We start from the raw sequence: 8,164 nt of genomic DNA, 5'->3' as shown, positions 1-8,164 counted from the left end.
GCAACACTGTGAGCAATAACAATATACTTTATTTACAGTGTTGGGGAGTAACGGAATACATGTACCGCCGTTACGTATTTAAAATACAAAATATGAGTAACTGTATTCCGTTACAGTTACCGTTTAAAAAGGTGGTATTCAGAATACAGTTACTTTGTTGAAATAAATGGATTACACTGCGGTACTTTCCTGTTTCATTTTGTCGCGGGTCAGGACTGTTTGGGTTTTGTTTGACAGCTACGTTCTGTTGTTCCAGGCGGCAGCGTTACCGTTGCCATGGTTACAGGGCGACGCTCTCTCTCTCTGCGACTGTGTGTTTCCTGGGTGAGAGAGCGCCTTTTCGTTGTTATTGTTGTTGTTGTTGTGCTAAGCTAACAGGCAGAATGCTACAAGCATAGCTCTAAAGTATGTAGCATCATGGGCAGTGTAGTCCGTGTTGCAGGGAGAATGGACTGCCATACACGTTATGGGTCTGTGACCGCGAGGAGGGAGAAAAAGGGGAGTGGAAAGGTAGGAGCTGTCATCGAGGAAAAACGGGAGCTGGAAGCATGTAAATATAATAATAACCACTTCAGCCAAGAAGAGTGCCTGACGAGCCCAGTTGTAAGTAAGCTATTAAGACTCGACTGTACACTGTGTTCGTGTTTTCCTCCGAAAACAATAAGTTCCGTTGGAGCAGTCTTTCAACGCCTCTCTCTGTGTCTCGCAAGAAAAGTTGACCCACACAACAAAGTAAAGCTATTTTTCGGCTACGAGCCGACAGGGACCCCGCCGTATTAGTCAGAGGTCCCTTTACTACAGTTCGGAGTCGCGGACCTTCAGTATTAGTAATAAATCACACAGCAATAGTACATTCACGTTGTTGTAAAAATCATGATAATATATTAAGTAATCCAAAGTATTCAGAATACGTTACTGTCATTGAGTAACGTAACGGAATACGTTACAGAATACATTTTGGGGCATGTATTCTGTATTCTGTAATGGAATACATTTTAAAAGTAACCTTCCCAACACTGTTTATTTACACGAAACGTGGCCCGATAGCTGCAGAGACAGCGCACCATTGTGAAACAGTAAGTTAATGTAAGGGAACAGGCCGAGACCTCTGAGTCATTGCTCTGCTTTTTAAACAAAGACCATCACTTATTTTCTATAGCAAGCAGTAAATCCTCTTTGCAGTGCAGAAACATTTCTGGAGACCTTGAGAAACAGTTGGAGCCAATCGTGTGAGCACATTGTCAGTTGTTATTCATCCCTATAGTCAATACATTAGTTCCATTGTGTTACTCCAGTATATACAGGAATAAGAAGGCATGGAAATTCAATTTTGAGATTAAGTAAACTTTAAATCTTCAATATTTAGACCTGAATGATTATGGGGAGTGTTGGATAATTGTTGCTTGATTAATTCCACTTGAAGAGCTGACGGGTTTGTTAGCTTGTGTGCAAAAGCCATGATTACCGATATAATATAACATTCCTGATGTCAAAGGGAAAATGTTGGTGTAAGATTTGTGTTTGCAGACGTCGTATGACACAAACCAGGGAACGGCATCTTTCTGCAACGGCTCTGTTTTTAGCAAAGACCAAAATGAAAAGATTTCTAATATATCTGAGAACTCTTGCTGTCATTTGGTCATTTCCAGGGGACACCTGCACCCCACCTTGTCCCAGGTCCCATCAGACCAGATCACATCAGTGCACGTGTAATGCTGGGCATACACTGTGCGATTTTTGGCCCATTTTGAGACGAGTTTTCAGTTGTGCGACCGTTTTGGGGAATCGACCCAAGTTTCGCCTTAATCATAAGTCGTGCATCGTGTAGTATACGTGGGGTAACGAGAAGCGATTAACAGAGTTGTGGACTCGAGTCACATGACTTGGACTCGAGTCAGACTCGAGTCATTAATTTTATGACTTTAGACTTGACTTGAAAAAATATTCTAAGACTTGTGACTTGACTTGAACTTTTACACCAATGACCTGGGACTTGAATTGGACTTGAACCGGTTTACTTGAAAAGACTTGATATTTCACCCCAAATATAAAATTTAACACGCATATTATATAGAAGGTGTGCACTATTAATTCAATTCATTCATTTATTTATTCAAACCACACTCCGTATGTATGAGTGCGTGAGCTGTAGCACAGCCAATCAAATTAACCAGATTTTTTTTAAAAAGAAAAAAAAAATGCTAAAAAATGCTGCAAGTAGTTATTTCTTTCAGGTACATAAACTATGAAGTAGTCAACAAAAAAACGAAATGCAATATGCAAAACATGCAAGAAGAGAATCACAGACAGAGATGGAACAATTTCCAACTTTGTCCGACAGTTGAAGTTGCATAAAGAACGGTATGTGGTGCTTCTCTTTTGCTACGATGAGATAGCTGACTTCATATAACTAGCAAACGTTGTCCAGGCTACGTTGGTGATACAGTTTTTTTATGTGTATAATATTTTTGTCATGCGATTTTAAAGCCGGTCCTACGAGCGCATCCAAGAATAACATGCAGCTTATCTTAGAACTGTCGGTGAAAATTATTCTTGGAGCTAAGTTTAATTGAGCTGCATTTTATAGAGGTGCAGTTTTCACAATTTGTTCACTATTTTGTCATGTGTTCAGAAAAACACAGATTTAAAAATCACATGGTCTAATATTTACATTTAGCATATAACTGCAACATTCTTTTTCCGTTTTTTTTTAAGACTCGAAAGGACTTGAAATTCAAAGTTTCAGACTTGTGACTTTACTCGGACTTTTACACCAGTGACTTGAGACTCGACTCTGACTTGAGGATTAAGACTTGAGACTTACTTGAGACTTGCAAAACAATGACTTGGTCCCACCTCTGGCGATTAACACCTCATGACAAGCTCCCGATCATCAATCATATGGTCGCAAGAAAATCAAACCTGTTTGAAATCCTCGTGAGGCTATCAACGTAATCTCTCACGCTGCGCACACGCAAACAGAAATGAAAGTGAAAAAGACGGAGCAGCACGGCAGTGCAGCGTGTGATCTGGACACAAGCGATGGAGGCACAACTTGTAGAACTTTGGCTCATCCGAGCCTTTTTAATGTGGCCTCACAAAATTATCACGACCGCAACAACCGTGAAAAGAGTTGGATGGACACTGCTGCTCAATCTCAGCTGCCTGATCAATGTTTTTCATTAGCAATTTAGCAAAGTTGATGGTGGTGGTGTGCGTGTCTGTGAAAGACAGAGAGGGAGAGACAGACTTTGTGTTGTAAGCTTCATGTTATGGACGCACAGTGTGAGCACTCAGGTCACATCAGAGCATCGGGCGGTATAGTGTGAGACCTGCATCGTGACCTATGAACTTCTAACCCTGAATAACAGGACTGAAATAATTGCACAGTGTTTGCCCAGCTTAAGCAGAAAGCAGTACAACAAAACCTCCTCTAAGTTCAGCTCTGGCAGTTTGATGGCAGAGCTTAGTGAGGAGGAAGCTCCAGTGATGCTGTGCTTTTATTAGACCCACAGTTCTGCTGCATCTATCCAGAGGATGACAGGTCATAGTCAGTTAGGTGTCTTCAGTTTGTGAACTCTCAGAAACCTTATTTCTAACAAAAATGTGCAGCAGCATTAGAAATAGCCAGATCATCTGCTTGCTGGCTATCTGACTGCTAACATCACACTAACTCAGGCTTGTTAGTTTTTTGCAGTATGCTTGATTACCCTGATCGTTTAGAGTTGAAAACAAATTAGCACCGTTGGCTGTGCCAATGTTGTGAAAGAGAGCTGGAGGATGACTGGACGCCTGAGATCATACATCTGTCTGCCATTTGAGCTACAGTAGAGTTATCATAGTTTTTTCAATGTAAAAATAGCTCCGTTTGCAGATAAAGCAACAGTAAGAGAAGTTTAAGACTTTACAAGATGCTTAAATGCTCTGAGAGCCCGAGGCAAATGCGATAAGTAGGTAACAATCATCTGCTTGTGTAGTCATGAGATATATGGGAGCAGAAGGTTATGAATTACAGCAGATTTACCTTTTAACTGTTTTCAAAAGTAGGTTCTAAATGATAAGCTCTAATCAGTAATTATGTCACAAAATCACAGCTATAAACTGGGGGATAAGTGTCTATTGTTCTTATAAACAGCACATTATCTTTAAATAGAGCAAGCAGCTAAATTTAGACGTTTGCTTTGACATCATAAATGGTCCTCACATAAAACATTTGAGTGTTTAATTCCAGGATATGTGGGATTTGTGAGAACAAACTCAGCTTTTGTGTGTGTTGGTGCCGATTATACAAAGCAGGCAAAAGAGGAGCCGGACCTGCATATCCAGAGGAATGGAAAATGTCTTTCAACGAGACAAGCCTCACGCTCAGCCCGAATCCCCCACCTCCAGTTGTCCTTGTTTGATACAAAGGGTGTGCGTGTGCTCCATCCAGACCACAGTCCTGATGAATGAACATGCAGAAGGGGATCTAGGAGCAGTCTAGAGAAACAACGTCTGTCTATTCGATAAATTAACAGAATGTAAAGAATGCTAATTTATAGACTGGCAGCTGGAAGCCAAATGGATTCGGCTCTGCTGCCCTTTGAGCATGTCAGGGTTCCTGGGTCGTTGACCCAGTGATTTCAGTTTGTTCATGTTCAGTTCGGTTCGCCACATTAATGTTCTTACTTCCTGTCTTTTCCCGTGTCAGCTTGTCTCCCGTGTCATTAGTCAGATTATGTTCAGCCCTGTACTCACCTGTTTCCAATCATTGTCATCATCCACCTGTGTATTTAAGTTCCTCGGTTTCACCAGTTCTCTGTCGTGTCATTGATGTTAATGATGTATGTCCGATGTCGTCTGTATGTCCAGTCAGTCAGTCAGTCCTTAGTTCATTCATTCAGTCAGCCAGCCATTGCCTCCCTCTGTACTGTTTGCTCACTCCTTCGGCAATAAACATCCACCTTCACCTACCTGCCTGTGAGTCCAGCGTTTGGGTCCTCCTCCTCTCATCCACGACACTACCCTTGACAGAATGACACGACCACGCGTTGTGGACCCAGCGGACCCTGAACTTTTCGAGCGGCAGGAGGCAGCGCTCCTTCGCTGGACGGAGGGGCTTCGGGGAAAACAGCGGCTCTTCGCGGAGAGAGAGCGCGTCTTCGAGGGGACTCGCCTGGCTCTGGGCGGGCCTCGAAGACGCCACGTTCCCCCACCTGCTGCCTCAGCTGCATCGGAGCATTCGCCGCGGAGAGTGGGCGTCACAGCCCAAGCTTCGGCCGCTCGCTCTCCCGCCGCTTCGCTCCTCGCTCGCCCGCCAGCCTTTTCACTCTCCAGCCTTTCCGCCTCGCCACGGCACAGCGGCTACACCTCCCATCTCGGCTCAGCGGAGGCTACCGCGCCAGAGGCTCAGCCGTTTACCCGGCCCGCTTCCTCTTCCCGGGGAAAGCGGCGCACACGCCGCCATAAAACGGACTCTGTTCAGCAACTCCCGGTGGTGAGTTCCAGTGACTGTTTTCCACACCTCTCATCTGATTATCCACTTAAAACACACAACAGACTCTCTTCTGATTCATGGGGAGTTTCCCTCCTTGAGGATGATGTGGACTGGGAAGATTTTTTCAGCTCTGCTCCCTCTGAGCTGGGATTTATTAAGGACAATATCCGCACTCCAACACCCTCGACGACCGTTCAATTAAAGACTGTAAATAGTGGTGGCAGGAGGACCAGAATAATCCCAGAGAAACCTTCCAGTACCACACACCCAGTCACCGTTTCCACACCCATCATTCAGCCTTTTCCTACCAGCGCAGCGGCCCAGATTCGGCCTTCCTCTTCAGCCGTTTCACCTCCTCAGAGGACTAGGGCCCAGCCCACACCAGTGCCAGCTCCCAGGAGGAGGGCAGCTGCGACCCAGTCCACCTCCACACCCGCTCCTGTTTCACGGGTGGGGGTGACTGGTGTCCAGCCACCTTCCGTGCCTGTCCCAGCGCCCAGGCTGAGGGCAGCCGGAACCCAGCCTGACCTCCCTGGAGGCTTGGAAGAGCTAACCGGTCCACCTACTACTTCACCCTTTCATCCACCTCCGGATCCAGCTTTTCACGCCCTCGCAGTATCACTGGTTAGACTAGCTGAACTGTCCCCTGCTCAGGCCCCAGCTTTATTAGCCCAGGCTGCACTGTTGTCCCCTTCACTAGCTCACTCTTTAGCTCAGCCATTAGCCTCACCGGCCTCTGTTTATCCATCAGTCTCCTTAGTCCAATCAGTTCCTTCACCTGCTGTTCAGCTTTCACTCCAGTCGGTTCACTCACCTGCTGTCCAGTCTCCTGCTGCCCTCCAGCCAGTTCAGCCACCTGTAGCTCAGTCTCCACCTGTCCTCCAGTCACCTGTAGCTCAGTCTCCACCTGTCCTCCAGTCACCTGTAGTCCAGTCTCCACCTGTCCTCCACTCTTCTGTAGTCCAGTCTGCCGCCCAGTGCTCTGTAGTCCAGTCGCCTCCTGTTTCCCAGTCACCTGTCCACCATCCCGTCCAGTTCCCGGACCTGCAGCCACAGCACCCAGAGCCTGCTGTGAGCCTTCCTGCTTCTCAGCCAGGGGTTTCCGCACCCGCTGGCCCGGCCGCTCCTCAGCCAGGGGTTTCCGCACCCGCTGGCCCGGCCGCTCCTCAGCCAGGGGTTTCCGCACCCGCTGGCCCGGCCGCTCCTCAGCCAGGGGTTTCCGCACCCGCTGGCCCGGCCGCTCCTCAGCCAGGGGTTTCCGCACCCGCTGGCCCGGCCGCTCCTCAGCCAGGGGCCTCCGGGCCTACTGGTCCTGCCGGTCTCCGGCCAGAGGCCTCCGCGCCTGCATCGCCTGGTCAGGCCTCTGCCTCAGCTGCGCCCCCGCCCGGCCCGGCCTCTGCCTCAGCTGCGCCCCCGCCCGGCCCGGCCTCTGCCTCAGCTGCGCCCCCGCCCGGCCCGGCCTCTGCCTCAGCTGCGCCCCCGCCCGGCCCGGCCTCTGCCTCAGCTGCACCCACGCCCGGCCCGGCCTCAGCCTCAGAGCCTTCGTCCGCTGCAGCCTCCTCGGAGTCTTCGTCCGCTGCAGCCTCCTCGGAGTCTTCGTCCGCTGCAGCCTCCTCGGAGTCTTCGTCCGCTGCAGCCTCCTCAGAGTCTTCGTCTGCTGCAGCCTCCTCAGCCGGTGCTTCGCCTGGTCCTGTGCCCTCCGGGCCTCGGCCGGTGCGCCTGACACTGGAGAGCCGCCGCCGCTGCCTTCCGCGCGGCCGGCCCCCTGAACTGCACCGTCATCGCCTGAGTGGCCGCCGTCGCCTTCCGCACGGCCGGCCCCCGGACCAGCGCTGTCATCGTCGCCGCCGCCTCCCGCGCGGTCGGCCTCCTGAACTGCTCCGTCGTCTCCTTCGCCGCCGCCGTTGCCTTGCGCACGGCCGGCCTCCTGAACTGTTTTCACGTCTCCGCCGCTGCCTTGCGCGCGGCCGGCCCCCTGAGCTGCACCGCCATCGCCTGAGTGGCCGCCGCTGCCTTCCGCGCGGCCGGCCCCCGGACCGCCGTCGCCTGAGTGGCCGCCGTCGCCGCCGTTGCCGTCCGCACGGTCGGCCCCCTGAACTGTGTCCACGTCGCCGCCGTTGCCGTCCGCACGGTCGGCCCCCTGAACTGTCTTGGTGTGGACTCCGTCCCTCCGTCCTGGGCCCCCTCCGCCCGCCCTGTTCTGGGGTTTTTTTTCTTTCTCTTTTTGCCGTCGGGTGCCGGCCTTTGGAGGGGGGGGTACTGTCAGGGTTCCTGGGTCGTTGACCCAGTGATTTCAGTTTGTTCATGTTCAGTTCGGTTCGCCACATTAATGTTCTTACTTCCTGTCTTTTCCCGTGTCAGCTTGTCTCCCGTGTCATTAGTCAGATTATGTTCAGCCCTGTACTCACCTGTTTCCAATCATTGTCATCATCCACCTGTGTATTTAAGTTCCTCGGTTTCACCAGTTCTCTGTCGTGTCATTGATGTTAATGATGTATGTCCGATGTCGTCTGTATGTCCAGTCAGTCAGTCAGTCCTTAGTTCATTCATTCAGTCAGCCAGCCATTGCCTCCCTCTGTACTGTTTGCTCACTCCTTCGGCAATAAACATCCACCTTCACCTACCTGCCTGTGAGTCCAGCGTTTGGGTCCTCCTCCTCTCATCCACGACACTACCCTTGACAGAGCA

The 8,164-nt window shown here is 50.0% G+C and overlaps 1 long non-coding RNA gene across 1 annotated transcript in view; it reads left to right on the top strand.

Annotated features, from left to right (window-relative positions):
• Positions 1-234: 234 nt before the first annotated feature.
• Positions 235-8,164, top strand: part of LOC146685793 (uncharacterized) — a 102,399-nt gene continuing 94,469 nt past the window's right edge. Inside the window, exon 1 of the long non-coding RNA XR_014916961.1 lies at positions 235-603. This is a non-coding gene — a long non-coding RNA (uncharacterized LOC146685793). The remainder of the gene's footprint in view (positions 604-8,164) is intronic.

The sequence above is a fragment of the Copadichromis virginalis genome, linkage group LG19, assembly GCF_057382275.1.
Source record: "Copadichromis virginalis isolate Kocher_CV1m ecotype Utaka linkage group LG19, C_Virginalis_male_GT1.1, whole genome shotgun sequence".
Lineage (NCBI taxonomy): Eukaryota > Metazoa > Chordata > Actinopteri > Cichliformes > Cichlidae > Copadichromis > Copadichromis virginalis.
The sequence above is the reverse complement of the archived record's forward strand: the minus strand, read 5'-3'. Positions and strand labels throughout refer to the sequence as shown.